Source organism: Cyanistes caeruleus, chromosome 3 (assembly GCF_971803275.1).
Source record: "Cyanistes caeruleus chromosome 3, bCyaCae1.hap1.1, whole genome shotgun sequence".
Classification (NCBI taxonomy): domain Eukaryota; kingdom Metazoa; phylum Chordata; class Aves; order Passeriformes; family Paridae; genus Cyanistes; species Cyanistes caeruleus.
Window position 1 is genome coordinate 72,478,778 of NC_141703.1, and position 23,256 is coordinate 72,502,033.

The 23,256-nt window shown below is 41.4% G+C and overlaps 1 protein-coding gene and 1 long non-coding RNA gene across 3 annotated transcripts in view; one reads left to right on the forward strand and one right to left on the reverse strand.

Annotated features, from left to right (window-relative positions):
- ZC3H12C (zinc finger CCCH-type containing 12C) overlaps nucleotides 1-10,238 on the reverse strand; it is a 39,396-nt gene extending 29,158 nt beyond the window's left edge. Inside the window, exon 1 of one of the 2 annotated variants that reach the window (XM_086881910.1) lies at nucleotides 10,141-10,238. The gene's annotated coding sequence lies outside the window, so the exon portion shown is untranslated. Of the gene's footprint in view, nucleotides 1-9,250; nucleotides 9,342-10,140 lie in introns of those variants that run through there. The other variant, XM_023919983.2, reaches the window with a different exon arrangement.
- Nucleotides 10,239-10,492: 254 nt separating this feature from the next.
- LOC147654244 (uncharacterized) lies at nucleotides 10,493-21,807 on the forward strand. The gene is made up of 3 exons (XR_015284778.1): nucleotides 10,493-10,616; nucleotides 14,569-14,633; nucleotides 19,357-21,807. It is a non-coding gene; the product is annotated as an uncharacterized LOC147654244 (long non-coding RNA).
- The last annotated feature ends 1,449 nt before the right edge of the window (nucleotides 21,808-23,256 follow it).

Here is a 23,256-nt window from a genome sequence, read left to right on the forward strand (position 1 = left end):
GCACGGATTCCTAAGCTGTACTCCTCTCACAGCATCACAGAATCGCTAAAGCTGGAAGAGACCTCTGTAGGACATCAGGTCCAACTCCCCTACTCCAGCAGGGCCACCAAGAGCCAACTGCTGGACCCTGTCCAGACAGCATCTGAACATCTCCAAGAACGGACGCTCCTCAACCTCCCTGGGCAGCTGCCAGTGCTTGGTTATCCTCACAGTAAAAGTGCATTTCCTAATGTTCAGAAGGAATAGCTTGTGCCCACTGCTTCTGGTCCTGTCCATCGGCACCAGTGAAAAGAGGCTGGCTCTGTGTGCTTTGCACACTATAAATACCTTCAGGTATTTATTGCATTGGTAAGAAACCCACAGGCCTTCTCTTCTCCAGGAGGAACAGTCACAGCTTTCTCAGCCTTTCCTCCTAGGGGAGATCCTCCAGTCCCTTCATCATCTTTCTGGCCCTTTATTAGACTCACTCCAGTAACTCCATGTCTCTCTTCTACTGGAGGATTCAGATTTATCTCACCAGTGCAAAGCAGAGGGGAAGGATCACCTCCTTTGATGTGCTATAGCACCTGTCCTAGCACAACCAGGCCACTGCTGGCTGCCTCCAGCACAGTGACATACAGCAGGCTCAGGGATTTTCCCATCTTTAAGTGGATGCTCCAACTCAAGTGTGGTTAAACCCCAGCACAAACATACAAGCCACTGTAACCACACCTGGACAAGCACACTGGGGTATGCACACAGATAGACAATCAAAGATATCTTGTTTCCAAGGGCAGTAAGTCACATGGCCAGAAATTCTTGGAGAGTTTTTTAGGAACAGACACAAAGTTCTACTGGAAAGTATTCAGGGGTTTGCAAGACAGAAAGCACTGAAACCCTCTTCTGCACTAATGTGGCTGTTCAGCAACTGCTCTCATCAACACCATCTTATAAACTTCCAGTGTGAAATCAACTGTCCATTTCTGCAACAAATGGGGGAGGAGTGCTTACTTTAATATTTAATTTATTTAATATAGTAACTGTTTATTTTAAAATTTTATTATTTATTAATTGATGCAGACACTGAGATACAAAGCATTCTATGGAAGAAAAAAATTTCCATCAATACATACATGTTAGGTTTGTCCTCCTCCCACTTCCAGAAATAGTCACATTGTCTGGATGCTTTCTGAGCATGAAAATCTGAACTGTCTAATTACTTTTCCCTGTGACAATACTGGGTGGCCAGATAATGCCTACAACTATACAAAGTGTATACCATCATGCTTAGCAAAGTACTTTTATTCAAATTTGTTCTGTCAGAAGAAAATCCTCTAACAAAACTGACACGGTTATGTGAAAAAAAAAGTATTCTCTTCACTTAAATACACTTAGCTAGTCAACTTAATATCTTTTATCTGTGCCACAGACTATTGTTAAGAGTTTGAAAGGTTTGTCAGAGGAAAATAGGCCTCTCAAACTGTCTAGAGACATGGCCAGGTTGTGTTTCAGGCCATGTTGCTGGCAATAGAACCCCATAATCTCCAGGGTTCCTGGACACAGTTCAAGGTGTTGGTTGGACTCTGTGTCGCCCTAAATGGCTTCACAGTGTTATGCTTATTTGAGACACAATTCCTATGCCTGTACCACACGGCTGCAGTTGTCTTTTTGGCCTGGAGCCTTCTGCAAGAGAGCTGCCAGCAGCGGATTTTCTGCACAACTTTCAGCCTTGCCATTTACTCTCTACTGGGATGAAAGAGACAGAGAACATGTTAAGGTTCAATTTTTTTACCCGGATTTAGTAAGCCAAGAATCAGGGAAGACAGAGATGATCATGTGGTTTCTCAAGACACATTTAGTATGCAACTGTTTCTTACTTTATGAGGAAGCTTTTAACAGACCTGAGAAGGGGCAGCAATAGCCAGATCTTACAAAAAGTACGTTACTGTAGCTGCAAATCCAAATTAATTTGGATTCTTGAAATGAAAGAAAATAGCTGCACAGAAGTCTATCTTATTACCTGTCAATTAAGTATAGCTTTTCTTCAGATTTACTGTATTCCTGTACTCAGGAAAGCCCATGAGAAAGTCTCCACACTGGGCTACATACAGGCTTTGAAATCCAAGTATTTTACACATTAATAAAACAGCTTGCTCATGTTTAGTAACTTAATACAACAGAAAGTGACAAACTGCGTCAGCAATTTCACATAATTCTTCCAGCTATTTGGAGTCTCAGAGTCATTCTGAAGTCGGAAGTCTTTTAAAGTAATAATTAATACTGCTGACGAAATTTTCTTGTATTTAGTTGAAAAGCCAGCTAGATTTTAGACCTGTGAATTCATGCACACATTTCTTTAATAAGGCTGACATTTTGAGCCCCCAGCACTCATACTTTGCTATTCAGAGTCCTTTCATAAAGTTAGATCTGATAAAGACGTGCAAATGGGAATGCATCATTCAGAACTGGTGATGTTATTAACATTCAGTATTAAATTAGTTCAGAAAGAATCTCTGGAGGTCAGCTAGTCCAAGAAACCCCCACTTAATAAAGGGTCAGCTACAGTAGGTTGCTCTGTGTCTTTTCCAAGTCAATTTTGGAGAATTTCCAAGGCTGGAGACTCCACAACTTCCCCAAACAACTTCCCCAGTGTGTACATATTCTCATGGTGACATTTTTCTTCATCTTCAGTCAGAATTTCTCACTACACCTTGCTAACTGCTGCCTCTTGCCCTTTTGCTACCTGCCTCCAAATAGAGTACTTTGTCTTCTCCAAACAAGTTACCGAGTTGAAGACAGCAATAAGATCCCCCTTTGTCTTTTCTTAAATAAGGCTGAACAAACTCTGTTCTCCCAGTGTCTCACCTTGTCACACAATGTACTCAGCCCCCCAGTCAACCTGGTAGCCATCCACTAGACTGGTCCCTGTAAGGCAGTGTCTTCTGTCCTTTAGAGACCAAAACCAGACTCAGTGCTCCAAGTACCATCTCACCAGTGCCAAGACGAGGTAAATGATCACTCCACTTGGCCTGATGGTGATGCTCTTGCTAATATGCCCTATTTAGCCTTATTATCTATTTCTGCAACATCATCTTACACTTGCCAAGATATGAGGCTTTACTTTCCACAAAAGGATCCCATGTCAGCAGTTGAACTAAACCCTACTTACAATGCCCACTGGAGGCATCTGTCTTCAGTCTGCCCACTAACAAACATTTTCTCGTCAGAGATCACACAGACATAATGATAAGTGCATTCAAACTGCAGAGGAACATTTCAAACTGCTCACAGAAGTAGCAATGATCATCAGCTTTAAGGTGATCATGCTTATTTCACACTAATGAGTTTGCTAATCTGAGGTTCCTCTTGCAATATATGTATATATCAAAAGCAAACTGATTTATAACATACTAATGTCCAAAATTTGTCAAGGCCTTCCATGTGAGTGCTTGCTACCACAGCCTTAGAAAAATTTTCAGCAGCCAGTTTTATAAACAAATTAGATGGCAGACTATCACCAAATACTGAACAAAACTTTAGGGAGAGACCATGTACTGTACCAACATCATTAAAACTTATCAAAGAACAATTATTCTCACTCCTGGAAAAAACTGGCTGCATAATTTCACGATGCAGACAGAGACTAAATCTCTGTGAGATCTGTAGTTTAGCTTCTCCTAAATTATCAGGCAAGGGTGGTTTACAAAGTTTCACTTATGAGCAATGCTCAATTCAGAGAAGACGGCAAAGAGCCCACACAAAAGTTGTGATTTTGAATGAGTCCTGGCAGTAAGGTCAAGTTCCAGGAAGTGAGCACTACCTAAGCACATTTAGCCACACAGTCTTTTTCTGGAACCAGATGAAAGTCCCATCAATGTATGCATGATACCAGGTGTTATTTTCTTCCACAGAACAGCTACAGTAAAAAGCTATGAAAAGACAAGTGAACAAGTGGCTGGGGAAACAGCACATGAAGCAGAAAACTCTGATTTTAATCTTTCACCAGAAAGCATGGGCTGTAGTTTAACAACTTAAAGAAACCCAGACAGTAATCCCAACAGTGACAGTTCCAGAAACTAATGAGTCCAACTCACAGCTCGTCAAGGACAGCAAAAGCCGAGTTGGCAGCCCAGCAAGAATGGCAGTACAAACCCCAGAAGCAGCTGCTACAGAGACTTGTGAACCCAGGTGCACAGCCCTGGGCACTTGTACATCACAGCCCTTCCCTAGCCAGGACAAACAATTTCCAGAAGTGTACCTGGCATTACACATAGCATGTATTGGAATTATTGCTGAAGGAAAAATCATCTGAGGTTTCCAAATTAGCTGAATGTTTTAGGGGGGAAAAGCCTTAGGGGATGCTGCTGCAAGCTATGAGGGTCTAAGGCTCTCCACTAAGATAAAGTTGAGATGTCCATGAAAGTGTTTATGGCACTTCTTATAAGAGAACTGTCTCTCATCAAGAATGAGGCCATGCATTGAATCTGGAAAGATCAGATAACTCAGCAATTCAAATATTAGCTTTACAGCTGACAAAGGACTGACTGAAGAGACCTGTTGAGAGTCAAGTCAACTATAATGGTAACTATGAGAGCAGAGAGATGAAGAACGAGATACCAGCTATTTACATTAAGAGTTTAAAGAATAAAAGTAGACTAGGAAAGTAGCTTCTGCTAAAGGAAATGCAATCTGTCCCTTTTCCAGACAATCTCTGCCAAACCACCAAATTTCATTAATCCTAAGATAAAAGGTCTAAGTCATAGTAACACTGAAATTTTCAGTTCATCACAAAACTTCAAAGCTTCATCGTACTGATTCATTGATTTCACAACTTAGCACATTACTTCTTACAGCTCATAGGGGAGCACAGCTCACACAGATGGTCATTTAGGAATTATCATGTGAGTTTCTGTCAAGCAGTAAAGGGCTCAAGGATTTTACTCTTTAAGATGCTCCCCAGACTCTGAGCTTTACCTTCTCACAGCAAGCAAAATGCTTTTTGCAATAACCTGTGTCGCATTTACTGAACACCTCCAGCTTCACTGATTCTCCAATCTCTGGCACTCCTCTGCAACTTTCAACCACCTCCCAAGACATTCCTTTCATACCAAAAGAAATTACTCTATTTCTTCCACTGGGAGGATTAATAACATCCATTAAACTTTTCTGCACTCCCATCCACTGAATGTCTTGCCCCTCCCTCCTAACTACCCACTCTTTTCTCAAAATACCAACTTCTCATGAAGTAAAATCCCTCCTCCTGAATAAAGCTTTAGTTTCCTCATTATCCACCCCGAAGAAAACTGTAATTTTAAGAAAGAATACATTTTAAATACTTTGTATAATACTGCAGAAATTTTATGCAAAGAACATCTTTATCCTGAATTTAGAACCAAATTACTTTGATCTAAAACAGAGGCATTGGGACCTACATTTATGAGCACACAGAAGGCTTCTACATTTAAAGGACAGCAGAACCTAGGATAGTCTAGCATTATATTCTGTATCCACCTACCTGTAAACACACACATGTACATCTAAAATGTATAAACAGACACCCACCCTCCCAGGGAGGAGGATGACGTATGTCAAATTTTAAAGTGTTACACTGGCATCATAAATCAAGCAAACATAACCTTAAAATGGTCAAGCCATCAGGAGAGGTAGTCTGGTGCACGTTGTGACATCAGCCTGGAAGAATGATGAATCTCACAGTTGCAGAGGTGAGCTACGTTAATCCCCAGGGGAAACTTTGAAAACGTCTCGTCTGGACCTTTTGAGTCGGGAAAGCAGAGTTTCAAGTCTTCAACCTGAGGTATACTTTCAAAGCCTTCTCATTCTGAAGCTATGACTCAAGAATTAATGGAGCTTGAGTTTACCAAAGCGCTAAAATAATTCTTTAATTCTTTAATGGGTCATACAACATCCTAGCAGAATGTGAAAGTCAGTGTCAAATGTCAAGCCCAGCACTTTGTGCTCAGCAAAACGCAATTTGGATTTCTGGTAGTGCAAGCTAAGCTTTTCACATAAGACATGTGATCTAACCTGAAGTAATCAATCCTGATAGGTAAAAGAGAAAATGCCTGGTTCATCTAAGCAGAAATCCCCAAGGTTATGAAAACCTCTGCCAATTTCTACTCACCACTAAACTTGGTAAGGAACATGCTTTTTGACAGAGCCTCAAGCTGTTACACAAAAACATTTAGAGATGAAGAGCTTTACAATGAAAAATCTCCTCTAGCTCTGGAGATCTGCCTATTTCACAAGAAATACAGAGGAAAAAATACAGACACTTAGAAAAAAAAAAAAAATTTAAAAAAAGGATGAAGAAAAATGAGTGAGGGAGAGGAGAGGGGAGGGAAGAGGGAGTGAAATGCCTCATAACTCCACCAGGAAGGCAATTATGAGCAGATTACAATTGATTTTCTATCTATTTTCTAACTAAAATAACTACAGTTTGAGGCCAGGAAGTAAGAAAAATGACTCTGATTCTTATTACACCATCTCACCTCTGCTTTTTTTATGGTCTACTTTTAACATATAATTTAGCAAATAAAATGAAGTGTCGATTCTTTCAAGCATAAAAATATGGGCTTGTTCAATTAATGGGTTTCTTGATTCAAACATATGGTAGAAATAGTACATTTATTATAAATATTTAGCAAGCTTGGAGACGTGAGGCATTTTACACATAACTATACACGATAAGAGATATAAAGCACTGCTCTACAGCTTTAGTCCCTTCATAGAAACAACTCACTGCAGTCCTTGTACAACATCAGCTTCTTACAGTAGCTCAGACACAGTTTTCAGTACCCCAAGTCAAAAAACAAAGTGTAATCATTTCAATCATTAATAAGGCTGCTGGCTAGCTCCCATGGCAACAAACACTATGGAAATGACTAAATGATGAAGTATCTTTTGAATAACTTAGAAAAACTTATCTATGACTACCTGGCTACATGTGGGACATTGCTTCAGAGAACAGCAAAAGAAGCAGAATAATACTTACAGAAGAGGAAGAGCAAAAGTTTTACATCACACATTTTCTACCCTTCCTCCTAGATACTATAACCCTCTCTCCCACTTTTTTTACTACTGTTACCCCCTCTGAAGCATTTCCATTTTTAATAATTATTTAAAATACAGATTATGAAGGGATCCATCACTGGAGGCTGAGGCTAGCAAAATCCAGATTATGCTTTGTTTTAATTGAAAATAAAGAATAACCAGGGGGGGAAAGAAAAAAGAGAAACTCTTGAGACTCTTTAGTTCTCAAGGGCAGAATTTTTTTAATAACTGGTTCAAGATAGAAGTTAGGAAGATGAGGCAGAAAATACCAAACAAGGTTTTATGACTCCTGTCATGGAAGAAGTCAAACTAAATCACACATCTCTTTTCTACCAAATGGAGTTGTGGCCATTTCTGAGTACAACAAAAACCGACCTGAGCCAAACAAGTTCCTCATTTTACTTCATGCTGACTTTGAACTGCTTTTTCTCCAGCTTGCTAAGAGTACTTTCACTTGTATGTAGCATGTATAAGATCTCACAAAATAAAATTTTGTAAGGTTTTTGACTTACCCATGTAAAACTGAACAGTAAACGTATAGTCAATGGGTTTTATCAAGTATCTAACTGCATCTCCAACCTCTTCAAGTTTCACCAACTGCAAACCTAGTTTTCTTCAAAAATATCAACAGCTCTTACACTGTCGGAACACCAACAATGTTTTTAAAGGTTGGTACAACCCAGAGAAGCAGGCAGTGAAATCACTGCAGCGGAGTGTTGCTCAGCACAGCAGTCAGCATGAAATGCACAATCTGCACAGATGAGTCAAGTCTGGATAATCCCTTCATGCTCTGTCAGGTTGAGAGTATGGTGTTTGTTTTTAAATTGCATACCTTCAATAAACTCCATTTCTCTGCACTCACATTTTAAGACACTATTTTTTAATGTGTGTTTTGATTTGCAGATGTGTAAAAATACTGTTAGTGGAGTTCTGTCTATCAGGATCTCATAAATAATATCTGCCTTTTTAAAAGGATTGCAAATGGTAATGGTAATTGCAGGTTCACTGGATGACTGCTGCCCAGAAGTCTGGTGTAGTAATAAAGGTGTAATAACCATGGTGAGTTTTGTAGAGAGATTAAATATTTTGAATTGGTTCAACTACATCCATTAGGGAAAAAAAAAAAAAAAAGTAAGCTTTCAAATTTTCAAGAGTAAGTGGTCTAATTAATAAAGAAAGAAGGGGGAGCAGGGAGAGAGAAAACAGAATATTTTCCCCCCTAATTCCCTAAAATAGTTGCAAATGTGTTTTACACTGACATAACAAATTCTCTTTAAAATGCCAACATGCTTGAGTTCAGATTCATTCATGACAGATTACACTCTGCCGAAGTGTAGTATCACCCTGGAGCATTGCCAGTTAGAAAATTCAGTTCACTAAGATATATCTTAATATAATCCTTGAAGAAGTCTTACTGTCAGCTCACTGGCTTGCTATATAGGCAAATGCTATATGGTGAGGACACAGTAGAAGTATGCTACCAGTTTGAAAACCCAGACGTACTTGAATGGTTTATTTTCCTTCTAGATCAAAAGACTGCGCTACTGCTATCTTAAGTATGTTCTTAATTGCATAACCCTAAGAGCCGCAATTATGAGTTATGTCTCCACTTTGCAAACACAGATCAAGAGGACAAGACAAAGCAAACACGACATTTCAATACATCTGTTGTTCAAGAAATGTGGTGTGCCGTTCCGTGGGATGGATTTACTTAACCCAACTTTCGGCAACACCATCGCTTAAGGGCTGTTTGGCCCTGTCAGAGGTACCAAACCAGAGCCAGGCACGGGAGTGTGAGACAGGGCCAGGTCCGGCCGCACAAGGTGTTGCACAAGCACAGCCCGGCGGAGTTTCCTCCCTCAGGGGCATTATAAAATAGCGTCACCGCTCCACAAATACAACCCTACGTGCCCGGCGCTACTCAGACATGCCTGCAGAATTACGCCCAAAGCACACAGGTGATTGAAAATTAATTTTTACGAGAAATTACGACTTAGAAGCCACAGCCAGACCTGAGACTGATGAAACCAACACTTATTACGGTTCAGTTAAATAGAGCAAACCAAATTACACAGCCTGTCCTCAAACACAAAGCAGAGGGAATAAATCTACACTTTCCTCGCAGGATTATTAAAAACAAAACATCCACAGAAACAACCCCAAAGTTAGAAGCAGGGGAACGGCAGGGTAGGTAGAGTACCTGAAACAAGTTTTAAATTCCTTGTCAGGCTGCCGGTGGGCGCGGGTACGCGTGTCCCCGGGGCAGCCGCAGCTCCGGCACGGCCGCGGGCGGGGCGCGGCGCAGCGGGCGGGCCAGCCCGGCGCTGCCCAAGGGGGCACGGCCGCCCCCGCCGCCTCGGCCCGCGCCTCCCGCCGGGGTCGGCAGCGAACAGGTCGGGGAAAACTTTCCGGAGGGACGGGGCCTGCCGAGGCGCGGGGCGACCCCGCCGGCCCCTCGGGGCAGAGGGCCGGGGCTATCCGCTCCCTCACCGGGAAGCGCCGCCGCGCCGCGGCCTCCGCCGCCCGGGCGACCTCCACCGGGCGACCTCGGGGAGGCGCCGGGGGCAGGGCCGGCGCGTGTGTCAACACGGGGCCGCGACTCCGGCCCGGCCCCGGCAATGGGCGGCGCCGGGGCGGGAGCGCGGCGGCCGCGGCCCGGCGCTCGCCCGCCGCCATCGCCGGGGCCCGCCCGGGGCCGCCGAGCCCCCGCGGCCTCGCAGCCACCCACCTGCAGCCCGCCGGCAGCCGCCGCTACGGGCGGGAGGAGCGGCCGCAAGGTCGCCTTCACCTCGCCTACCGCGGCGCCGACACCGCCCGCGTCCCCCCGCGGTGCTGCGGGCGGCGCTCCGCGGGGCCCCGCCGGGCCGCCCCTCGCCGCCTCCCGCCGGGCACGGCCAGGGCGGGCGGACGGGGGGCATCTGGTGCCGGGGCACCACGAAACCCGGCGGGGGAAGCGGCCGGCCCGGCCTCGGCAGCGGCCGTGGATGGTGGGCAGCCGAGGGACGCGGCTCAGCCCCCGCGCCGTGGGTTCCCGCCGTGAATTCCCGAAGGTTGCCGCGGTGCCCCCCTCCCTAAACGCCGCTACGTTACCGGCTGGGGCCAGCGGGGAGGGCCTGGGCGGCGCGGCCTGGGCAGCTGGTCCTCCGGCCCGGCAAAGGTCCTGCCGCCATCGGAGAAAACCTCCGGGTGCTCACGGGCGCTCGCTGTGCAAGTGTCCCTGTGCCCCCACCGCCCCGGCTGTGCAGGTGGAGAGAGGGCGGTCGGAAAGCTTTTCGCCAAGGATCACGAACTCCCTTTGTGACAGAGTTGGTAGAGACCTTAATTTCCGTCCCGTGTTCTAATTACGAGATGTTTCCTCCCACCCCGCAGTTACTTTTATGCAGTTGAAGTAATCTACCTCTCACCATCCCACCCAGCCTTCTGTGCTTCTGCCGAGGCGGCTGAGCGCCAGGAGCTGCTTAGAAGATATGAATGAAAGTCTGGTGTTGTCATTACGGCTTGTAGCTGATGGAGCATATCGTATACAAGATAAGATATACAGCCATTGCTACTCACAGGCTGCAAATGTGTGTGTGTGTATATATATATATATAGAGATAGAGATAGAGATATTTAACTGTTATCTGCTCCTATTCTACTATTGGAATTTATAAAAATCTCTTCTGGTATCCAGCAGAAAATGGGCTAAATTTTAAAAAATTTGCATCCAATTTACACCAATTCTACACAGAAATATGAGCCCAAAGGGGCCACTTTGCAGGGATTATTTTTTCAATAAAATGTGAAAGATTTGACTGGACAAAAGACTGTGGAGGCACAGGGCTATGTTGCTTTCCTATATGTTTCCACAAACCCTCCCTGTTAGAGCTCACATGTAGCCTGTAGAATGATGGCATGATTTTGTTCATTTGACTCATTCATTACAAAGTTTGTTGAATTTTTCAGTGGATCTGATCTCCATCCTAGGCATGAGTTTGGAGGGTTCAGTTCATGATGCAAAAGGTCACCTCTATCCCTGGGTTAGTTTACTTAGCTGTACAGAAGGAATTTGATGCCTCTACTTAAAAAATTAAAATGCTTCCCTCAGTTCCCTCAGTCCCATATGCTGATGCTGTTTCAGAGCCAGAGTGGTGTCCAAATGTGACTATGAGCATTAATTTAATAGAGGAAATTGGTGAAAGCAAGATGAAAGAATGACACACTTGCAGTGCTACTTTGCTGTTTATTATGGAAGCCTTTGCCGTTGATTGAGGAGCATATGAGTCAGTTAAAAGCACTACAGTGCTGGAGAAAATGATTCTCAATTATTAAAATAAGAGAGAACAGAGCAATAAGGAATTGATTTTTAAACTACTTAAATTACAAGAATTTCACATTAACTTATTTTTCTTAGTATACTATAGCTTCTCCTGAGGTTGGCTAAAGGGTCTTTTTTACCTCATCTCCTGTTTAGAAGATCTTGTGATTCTGTAAACCTACAGTACATTGTGAGTGATTAAAACACTGTGGCAAAGATGCCACTCATAGGCATGAGTTACATCTGCTCAAATGGGAAGGCTACTCAAAATGAAGCGAGCTGCTTGATGTCACTGCAGTGCTTGTTGGTAAAACCTCATTTCCTCCTTATTGCCTTAGGAAACAACTTGCTTCTCAATTAAAATAGGAACAGGATTCTGACTTGGGGGCCAGAAACCAGGATTTTTCTGTTCTGTGACCACACACCCACAATATAGTAATAGTGCTTTTGAAGGAGGGGTTATTAGTGTTAAAAGACTTTCTTGGGGGAGGACAGTCAGAGGCTGGGGATTTATGTCTTCAGAACTTCCCGCATCTCCTTCTTCCTTCCCCATTGTATGTCCCCAGTCATTCCTACATCACTGTTCTCCAGGTTTTGCTGAAACTCAGGATTTCCGTAGCTTCTTTGGGACTTTCACATGTTTCACAACACTTTTCTGGTCAGCTAATGAAAGAAAAAGTTGTTAATAAATGAGAATGTTCTCATGGGATTAGTCAGTACTTAAAAGTAAGAAAAGGGAAAATGGGACCAGCTGCCCTCTTTGGAAACCAGAACCTCTTCTGTTTCCAGAATCTGTATTGGCATAACTACAACATAATATAGAATAGCAGAAGTTTATAAACAGTACTTTTTCTGTAAAACTGATCTCCTGTATGTGTTAACTCTGATTTCCCTTCTGTCTTCCTTACCAATCTCTGTCAAGTCAAACTTTCATTAACAGCTCTACATCAGTTATCTCTCTTTTTAGTATAAGAAATGCACATTCATCTTTTCAGAATTTCTTTACCTTCTGAATTATGTTGTGCATTTCAGCTATTTTCCATTACTTGAATATTTTCTGCCTCAGACAGGGAATGGCTCTTTTATTCCTTCAGTTGTCCAATGCACTGGCCAGCCCCTGTAATTGAACCTACTCCTCACCCTCTCAGCCTGGGAAACCTGTGTTTTGTGCTTCTAAAGTAACCCCCCAAACTCTCTTGATCTGCCTTGTGTGAGAGACTATCAAACATGCCAGAGCAGATAACTGATTTCAGCATAATGTCTTCAGTATCAGTGCCTGTTGCTTTTGTCTTGTTAAATAACTGCTGTTTTACTTGAAGGTCCTGAACATTAAGTGTATTTCTTGTTGGCTTTCTGCATTGGTTGTTTGAGTACCTTTGGCAGGTAGACACTTATCCTTTCCTAACCTAACCACAGTTATGGTCCCTGATTCCAAACTGACATCCTTGAAATATCCAGATGGTTTGTTAGCCTTCACCTGGCATTATTTTACCTTTTTTAGCCATCACATTTTGTCCAGATATTTTTTCATTTGAGAATCTTGTGCTGCTTCTGCCATTATTTGCGTGGAAAAGCCTACGTACTTATATGACAAAGCTGCTACAACAATGTACATTTTGTTAATTTATGTTACCACAGCAACTGAGTTATGCAAAAATGTAGTGTTTCATTGTTTGGTATTGCACTTTGGCATTCTGATAAAAAGCTAGGAGAATGTAGTCTGTGTGCAGCTGCTGTGGAGCTGGGTCTTAACTAGGTAGATAACCATGCCTATCGAGTAGGTATCAACAGCTGCTGTGAAAATGGGCTTACCAGGTAGGATCCTGTAAGAGTCTAAATCCAGTTCTGTTCAGTTCTGTGAGAAATTGCAGGCATGCTGGAAGAGGGGATTAGGACCTGACATGTAGAAAACTGGTCTAGAAAGCATAAGACACAAGTTGGGGGGACAAAAGAAAGGAACCTAGACAGGTATAAAAATCTGCACAAATTCAGGAAATTAACAAGGAGTGAAAAAGTAATCTTCCAGAAAGGAATCTGGAGTCTACGATAAGTCACAAGCTGAGTATGAGTCAGCAATGTGTTTTCCTGGCAAAAACAGTAAGCATTCCAGGAAGACAGAGATGTGGGGAGAAATATGTGGGCTCTATGCAATATTGGTGGGACATCAGTGGAAGGGCTAATTTTGTGCACCACAGCTCAAGAACTATGTGAGCTATCAGGAGTCAGTGCAGTTGGCAACAAGGATGGACAGAGGACTGGGAAGACTGAGGAAGCTGGAGTTGTTCAGGCTAGAGAATAAAAGGCAGAAGACAGACATGCTAAGACTCTTCATATACTTAAAAGGCCATTGCAAAGAGAAGGGGAATCATCTATTCTTAGGTAGGTAGGGTAAGATGTAATGTACTTAAATTGCATCAAGGAGAAAAAGCTTTTCTAATGGTAACATTAGTGAGGCACAGCTTTATCTCACAGGGTGTAATGGTGTCTCTGTTACTGGATGCCTTTAAGTATGTACTGGACAAATATTAAGTACTATTGATCTGGCATTGGAATTGGAGGATGGACTAAATGACTAATCATGGTCTGTTACAGACCTATTTTTCTGTGATTACATATAATCTGAGCCTTCTCATTAATCATCATTTCTTTATCCAGTCCCACTGTACATTCTGTTTTCTTTTCAAGTCAGATCCCTGGTCATCTCTCTATTCTCTGAAGGACAAAAGAATGCTTCGTCCCTTTTTTCTTTCTGTCTAGTTAAGGCCAAAGCTTTTCTCATTTTTTTTGGTAGCCCACAACACACACAAACTGATGAATTACGTTGTATTTTACTGCTGAGATAACTATTATAATTACATATGAGTCAAACTCGCAATAAAAATTATTTAGATGACTGTTGTGACCTATTCAGACATGTTCTACATAAACTGTACAAAATGCTAACATAAATCTAAGATTCTCTAGTCATATACTAGAAAAAAATTACTCACTTCATAAAATGTTACTGTTCCAGACTGATCCGAAATTCGTTATCCAAAATTCTCTGATCTGCACCGACAGAAACCCATTGAAGTTTTTAATGTAAACCGTACTATGTTACTTATTTTTTAGGCATGATTTGGTTTTGAAAAGTTTTGTATATTTAAAAAATTCCACTTCTACATTTCAGTTTAAAAGAAATAGCTTATACCAAGAATAATTGACATTTGTTTACTTGGCAGATCTGTTCAACAAGACACCATTTCTGATAGGTTTTTGGGGTTTTTCTTCTCATCATGATTTCTAAGTAAGTATTACTTTTTTCTACACACTTTTGTGTTTATAGCCTTAAATCTACATCTCTTTCAGAGCATACCCATGTGTGTTTCGGACATAAAAAAAGCTGTTGTAAAGATTGCCAATGTTAAATAATTTATTTGCCGAGCTTTTAAACAGAATGCTCTTCAGAAGTTTAAACTTACTCTTTTTCACTGTAAGGACAACTTTACAAAAGAGCACAGTCATTTTATCCTGTCAGAGAATTTTATTTCTGAAATGATTTTTATTAAAAATTAATACTGCACTTTTCTACACAGAGCATGTATTGCCCATGTACCTTTGCTGATCCATGTATTCATAGGTGATGGGGAAGAAAAGGTGAGGAAAAAAGTGACAAAATTTCTCTGTAATACTGGATTTCTCAAGGTTAAAAAACCAAAATTCTAAAATGAAGGACCATTGACTTAATGTAAGGCCAAGGATATTGGAATTGTAATGAAAATGTCAATGTGGACGAAAGAAATACATATTAAGAAAAGAATAGGAAACATAAAGTATCATTATGCCATTATTTATGGTGCTCCAGTTTTTTAATGCCACAAGCACTTCCTGCCTTCACATCACAGAAGAGATACAGTAGAACTAGAAAAAAGTAATATGAATAATCAGGGATATTGGACAACATTTCCATGAGGTGTGGCTGGACAGACAGATTCTTTAGCCTGAACAGGACACAGCCGACAGAGGGTATGAAAGGGATCTGTAAACCAAGGATGGCACAAACCCCCTGAACTGAGTATCTGTCACAACACGGGACTGCCACAACACGGCTCCCTGCACACCTTCCTGCTTGGCACCAGCCTCAGCCCACGGCTGCTGTTACTACTCTGCCTAGGGTTAGGGTTCAGAAAACCACAAAGCCCAGAGCTCCAAGCACACTGCAGCTAAAAAAGACATGCCAAGGTGAACAGAGAACTGCCACAACACGGCTCCTTCCCTACTTTTCTACTTGGAACTGACATTGGCCCAAGCCTCCTTTTACTACTCCGCCTAGGGTTAGGGTTACCCCTAGTGTTAGTGTTCATAAAACCACAAAGCCCAGGGCTCCAGGGACTGTGCAACTACAATAGGTATGCCAAAGGGAACACAAAACTGCCAAAAAATGGCTCCCTTCAAATTTTTCTGCTTGGCAGCTGCCTCAACCCGAAGCTACTTTTACTACTCTGCCTAGGGTTAGGGTTACATCTAGGGTTAGGGTTCAGAAAACTACACAGTCCAGAGCTCCAAGCACATTGTAGCTACAAAAGACATTCCAGGGGGAACAAAAGACTGCCACAATATGGCTCCTTCCATGCCTTCCTGCTTGGCACCAGCCGTAGCCCAAGGATGTATTTACTGCTCTACCTAGGACTAGAATAATGCCTAGGGTTAGGGTTCAGAAAACCACAAAGCCCAGAGCTCCAAGCACACTTCAGCTGCAAAAGGCATGTCAAGGGCAACACAGGACTGCCATGACATGGTTCTTCTGTCTTTATATTGGAGCTGGGGAGCATTAGATGAAATTGTGGGATGCAGCTTTCAGTGACCAAAAGCGAGTAGTTCCCTGCACCTATTCATGTTTTCAGAAAGCAAGTGGGTATGCCCCTAGACTAAAAGTCCACCTAAAGGTTTTAAAAGCTCAAGTGCAGAGATCTGTATTTCAGTATTTCCCTAAGGCAGCCCCAACTTCCAGTCTTGCTGGAGCCTTTACACATTTGTTTAATTCCTGTGTTTGGCAGATAGCATCTTCAGCTGGCCACTGTCAGAGGGAGATCCTGGGCTGGACTGAGACGTGCTCCAGTATGAGCATTCTTACTGTGTTGTTCATTTCCCTGCTGACCGAGAAGTCTCTGACACCCTTTGACTTGTGTGGCTCTGTGCTTCTGCAGCCTTACAGCACTGCAGGAGACACAGCTTGGGAAGTGATCAAAAGAATAAGCAGGAGGCAGGAATCTGCCTTTGATACATAATTTTTTTTTCAAACTAAACTAAAAAAAAAAAGAAAAAAAAAGGAAAAATTATTGCTTCTCACTTCCTTGGACACAGTCAAGCATGGACAGATGCCTGACTCATTATCACCTTCTGCATCCTGATAAAGCCAAGCAAATTTTAGCCTCTGTTCAGGCACCACAGAAAAGGTCAATAAATACTGGGGGCGGGGGAAAGCATGAAGAAAGTCCTTTGCTGTTCCTGCTAGAAAGTGAATTCAGCAGATGTAAAACTACTTTCTGCAGCTAGGAGACATCACAGGGCATCCCTGAAGTGGGTCAGGGCAGGGGTCATGCTCACTGTTACCAAAATTTTCAGAGCATCAGCAAGAAGAAGTATCCATTGTCAACATATCCAGGAGTATGACTGAAAACCAGCATGGGAATTTTCTTCACTGCAGAACACAGGAAAGTATGAATTTGATGCTTGAAAAAATCTGACTGACAGGAATATTAAACTGCCTTTCAATTAGCATGATGTGTATGTATTGGCTTCTGGAGACCAGGAAGGGTATAAGTCACCTCAAGCAACAGCTTAGTGGGAAATTGTGAGACTGTACAGGCCAAGGAAGAAAGCCAGTGCTGGGGCATTCTTCATACCTCTGATCCCCTCTAGCCTGTGGAGAACACTGGTAGAGGGTGATGGAGTAACTCAGCAGTTAAAAAACCAATTTTTATTTACCCCCTATATTCATCTACTGTGATTGTCATGCTGTGGTTTAGTAAATAAGGAGAGAAGGATATGGGAGTGTAAAATGATCTCATCCCATGTATTTAGTATTGATTATTTGTATTTTGAAGCAATGAAAATTCAAGCAAAAGTAATTGATACAACATTTCAAAATTTAAAACAAAAACCTTAAAATATTATGCAGTTTTGCATTTATACATTTTACAGAATTTTTGTTAAGTAAAATAATTTTTGCTTCCATCTTTAGTTGGGGTTTTGACTCCTTGATTAGGAAGAAATTTTCACTGAAATTTCCTTTAGTTTATCTGAAAATATTTTAAATGCTAAAAATTCAAATGAAAGATCACTTGGAAAATAGTTTTCAGATGTTTTACTTTCTTCACAACTGGCAAAAATTGGCAGAGAATTACAGAGGAACAGGTTCTTTTCTGTTCTTCTGCAACCAATATGACTCTTATTCACATTCTGCTGTTCCACCAGACATTATTTTTATCACAACTTTTATACCTCAGTACTCTGAGAAGTTGGTGTTTCTTTAAGGTGAAGTGATACCATTTTGTTTCCTTAATTCTGGTGAAATCTGATCTTACTGATGCAAAAAACCCCCCGAAACACCAATGCTTGTGCTTTTTTTTCTTCCTGGAGGAGAGTTGGTGTTATTTCCTATAGAGTTCTGTTTTATAGTGGCTCAGAAATGAACACAACAGTTACCACAAATGAACAAAATGGCTTTTGGTTGCAGTGAAAATACCTTTTTTTTCAGAAACTGTGCAATTTTCCCAAAAGCTGCTAACAACATGCTATCATTTTCTTAGTGGTTTTGCATATCATTAATGAAAAATCAGTAGCATCTTCTCTCCTAATGTTTGCTGTTCTTTATATCTCATCTCCTTGGAGATGAGACCCTCTACTTTCTTTATTCCCTCTATATAATTTTCTGCCCTCTTGCTTTGAACAAAGACCTGAAAGCAAGCAAGTATTGAATTGTCTCAGTATTTATTAATTCATTATATTTGAGATAGAAATGCTATGATAATTGGGACTGAGCATCCATGTTGTCAGACTTTGTTCCCCTTTGATTTCTTTAACAATTTTTGAAGCAACAGAACATATTCCAGTGTCTGTATTTTAGTTGGGGGCCAATATTGACTTCAGACACTTTCCTTCACTCTGCTCCAGTCTCTGAGTCTCCTGGAGCCTTTTTCCTCCATTCCTTTGTATGTCCTTCCCTGTGATGGTGGTGAGGCACTGGCGCAGGTTGCCCAGAGAAGTTGTGGATGCCCCATCCCTGGAAGTGTTCAAGGCCAGGTTTGATGGAACCTGCTCTGGTGGAAGGTGTCCCTCCCACAGCAGAGGGATTCGAAAGAGATGGTGTTTAAGGTCTCTTTCCACCCAAAATGTTCTTTGGTTTTGTGATTATAAGCAGAATCATAGAAATCATAGAAAATAATATGAGAAGAGACATTATTTGGCTCATATATATATACACTCCACAGAAGGATCATCTCCATGTAAATTAGTGCTGAATGATTAATATAAGTAATAGTGCTAAATGAGTGTTTGTCCTACTTCTAGATAATGTGTGTTGATGGAGACACCATATACTCTGTAGGCAAAATTCTCTAGTACTGACTGGTCTGTACTGTTTTCATAATTTCCCTGGGAAATTCTTTACAAATAATCATCTAATTTTATGTTTCTACAGGTATATATCTACAAATAGTGTAGGCTTCTAAGTTACTGCTAGATGAAGTGGAGATATCGATTGTTCTTCGTTTGTCTACAGATGGGCCTTTAGACTTGTCTGAAATGGAAAGAACACTCCTAATGTCTAATCTATATTGAAAGCCATTCCACTCTGTCCCATCTGTAGGGCAAGGATGGAATGCAATTTATTCCTTTCCTCTTTGTTGTGCCCTTTACCCTTATTTTTCATGTTGCTTCTCATCTTCTAAAGGTTAAACCAGTTGCTATTTCTTTAAACACTGTTTATTTTTAACTCATCCTTTTTGTTCCTCTTTTGATCCTTTCAGCTGGTTCACACAGTTCTCATAATAAGGAACTTGAAACTAAGCACGTGGTAGATGAGAGACTGCATGATCCTCTGCGAGAACCTCAGCTTATCTTTTAGGAGGGCAGGTGGGGAACTTGATCAGAGGAAAAGCCCTCTCCAATTACATCACCACCGAAGCAAAAGCAGTACATGCAGCTCTGCATTGCTCCCTTCAGGCTGTACTTGCTGTGAAGCTGAGTGCTGCATACCAGTGATCTACAAGGCCTGGTTGGAGAGTATCGAAATCAGCAGGCGCCACATCAGCAAAAGAGTGCTGTCTCTTTCTTTATGTTTTATGTCTACAATGCTTTCAAAAAGATGCATGCAAAAGCAAGATGCCAGAAGTACTCTTTTATTGCCTTTATTGCAGGTTTAAGATATCATCTTCATTCTTGAAGTTGTGGAGTAAATTTTCAAATTAACATGTGAGGGAGGAATACTGAGAGGATTTTTTGCATATATCTGAAAATCAAGCTGATCCAAAAATATGGTCCATTGTAGTTCAGTGTTCAGAAATATTACTCTTTTCATTTCTATTTTTATGAACAGCTTAAATGATAGTTCCTTTAAAAAAATTCTTATTACTATAGTACATCCCATGATGGAGGAAAATTGCTTCTGAATCTTGTACTTATTCATCTGTCAATCAATCTATATGAAACTCAGAACAATTTTGTGAGAATTACAGAACAAACTTCAAATAGAGTGAACTGTCTGAGGTCAAATGAAATACAAAGGAAAATGAAATACAAATGACCAGACTGATGTTAGGACTGTGGGAGAATGCATGAGTATCTGCAAAGAGCATTTGGGATAAATCCATGCTACTTTGATCATACCCTAAGTTTAACAGCATTATGGCACTAATAATGACCATAAGGCATATTCTGAATTGGGATTCTGAATTTCACATGATTATCATTTTTAGAGAAATCATCAAATTTTCAAGGATAGAAACTAAGACTGAAGATACAAAACACATGTGCTGTTGCCAGTGTCTGTTCATCTAGAAACATCATATTTAGCTCCTGCTACTTTGATATTCTGAGTTCAAAGTCATCTGAGAGGAAAGATAGGATATACTTGTCTTTGTGAGGGCAGAGATGAATTAATTTTTCAAATATAAACTGTCCTTGCACTTCCAGATCACTAGGGCAGAGCCTACTAGAGTAAGTTTTTTTGATCAGTTGTTTTGATGCAGACCCTGGATGGGTCCCAGCTGTGGATTAAAGGCTCTTATGTAAAAAACCTTAGAATTATTTGGTTTTGTGATTCTGAAATTGAAGATAAATCAACATCTTGATAGAATACCTTCTGCTTAGTGGTATTGTCTAATAATATGTAAGATTTTCTACTGGCACTGTAGTGCTTTGAATTCATATTGCTACTCATTAGCAAATCTCTCCTGCAGTGTTCTCTTCCTATTGGTACTGCTACTTGATATAATTTGAAAATTATGTTATTGGCAAATCAGAATCATTTATTCATAGAATCACAGAATCACAGAATATTCTAAATTGGAAGGGGCCCAAGAGGATAATTAAGTCCAACTCCTGGCCCTGCACAGCACCATCCTCAAGTCACACCATGCGCCTGAGAGTAGTGTTCAAATGCTCCTTGAACTCTGTCAGGCTGGTGCAGTGACCACTTCCCTGTTCCAGTGCCCAAACACCCTCTGGGTGAAGAACCTTCTCCAAGGTTGCAGTGAGGTCTCCCCTCAGTCTCCTCCAGGCTGAACAGACCAAGTGACCTCAGCCATGAGGGGGGGCTTTCCCTCAAAAGCCCTTCCTCCATCTTTGTTGCCCTCCTTTGGACACTCTCCAATAGTTTAATGTCTTTTTTATACTGTGGCACCCAGAACTGGCCCCAGCACTGAGGTGAGGCCGCCCCAGCCCAGAGCAGAGCAGGACAATCCCCTCCCTTGCCCAGCTGTGATGCTGTGCCTGATGCCCCCCAGGACAGGGTTGGCCCTCCTGGCTGCCAGGGCACTGCTGCCTCATTGTGATGTACAACTGCTTCTATACTTCTCCCTGGCCTTTGGGGTATGGGTTTTGTCTTTATAAGGCTTTACATTGCTCATGACTTGCTGACATAAAGGATAATCTGTTCTTCCAGTTATTCAGTTATTATTTATTGTTTGTATTATTGCTACTCTTGTTAATAGTAGTGCATCGAGGACTTGTTCTGGATGTTATATGGGGAATGAAAAAAGTATCTCTGTCCCCTTCATAGCATACCTAACTCAGAACAAGAGAAGATAGTGCCACAGTCAGAGGCATGTGATCTGAACAACTGTTGGTTTTGGAGATACAAAATGAGAGATTTCAAGATTTACATGTAGACAGTTCCATCTTTCTAATTTGAAAGTGACTTTTCTACTGAAACTGTATGATGAAAAAAACCCAAATAATCAAAACTGATTTTTTTAAAACTGTTGTTTGTTTGTTTTTGGTTTTGTATTTTTTTTTCCCAGTTATGCTTATTTCCCAATGCTTATGCTGATTAGGGGTGGAGAATTTTTCTCAGTTCCTGAAAATTTTTTTCAGATGGGAAAATCATTTGCGGTTTGCTTCTTTCCCAGAGGACAGTGGGATGAGGGAAGGCTGTTTGGGTTTTGTAGCATAGACTTCACAAACACATGGTTGCATACTGTAAACTCTACAGCTTTGGATCAATATTGAGCAATTTTATAGTCAATCTCCCTGATTTTGACTACTTCCAAGTAATATATAATGGCAATTATGAGGCATGTCACTAGTACTTCTCAAAATTTAAAGTTAACTGTTCTGTAGGTCACCTGTTTTAAAGGACATCTCTTTTGATGGACACCATGAGAAACAAACTGAAACCACAGCTCACTGCTTAGCATTTGAGAGGTAGAATGTAGAAAAGGCCCTGAATCTGGTTCTCTTCTTTTTTCTTGTCAGCTGTCAGGATAATTTTAGTTACTATTGCTTTTACTTGATGTTTGTCCTATCTGTAGTTGGTCTGATATAGTTGGTTTCATGAGCACTACAGGCTATTGAACTTAAGGCAGAGTGACACTAAGTTGAGTTGATTCTGTATTAGTAGAAGATTTGCTATTGTTTGGGCATACTGTTATGGGGTGAAATCTCACCCCATCTATTTAAAAATGGTGGTGTAAAAAGATGAACACCTTAGAGAGGCATAATCATTTCCAGTTTGATGTTTTAGTATGTCCTACTGCAGAACTGGATGGCTTGATTGCTCTGTGGGCAATTTGTCAAAATTACTTATGCAAAACATGATTTGAAAGGGTGGAATCTTAGGCAGAGAAGAAAAAACAGCTCAAATCCTTTCCTAACCCAAATATACTTGGCCCATGCTAGGCCTGCCCTAAAAAGGGATGATTAATCTTTCAAATGTCTTCAAGTCCCTGAAAGTATTCCTGCATTTCACTGTGTACAGAACACATTAGCTACAATATATTGTGATTGCATTCATGTAAAAATAATAGTGCAATTGCTTATTGAAACCCAGGATTAATTTAGCACAGGTCTTGAGGAATATACATAATGCTGGATGGAAAGCTGCTTTTTTGAAAACCCCCAGCATGTGGGTTTTCAGCAAAGGAGGACATTTGGTAAAGTTTCAGTTTTCACAGATGAAAGGTAAGAAAGATTTGCATTTATACATAAACATGCACAGCAGGGGGAAGGCTCGTCTGCCTCACAGCTTGCGGCAACTGTTCAAATGAAAATGAGCACTTCTGAGGAGTTCTATTCTGGGAAGAGCTACGAATCCATGCTGCTCACTGTGTCAATGGCCCCAAGAGCAATACACCTTAGATGTATCCCACAACACGGGCTGGCTAACAAGCATATCCTCAGCTTCAAATGGTTATGGAGTTCAACAATTG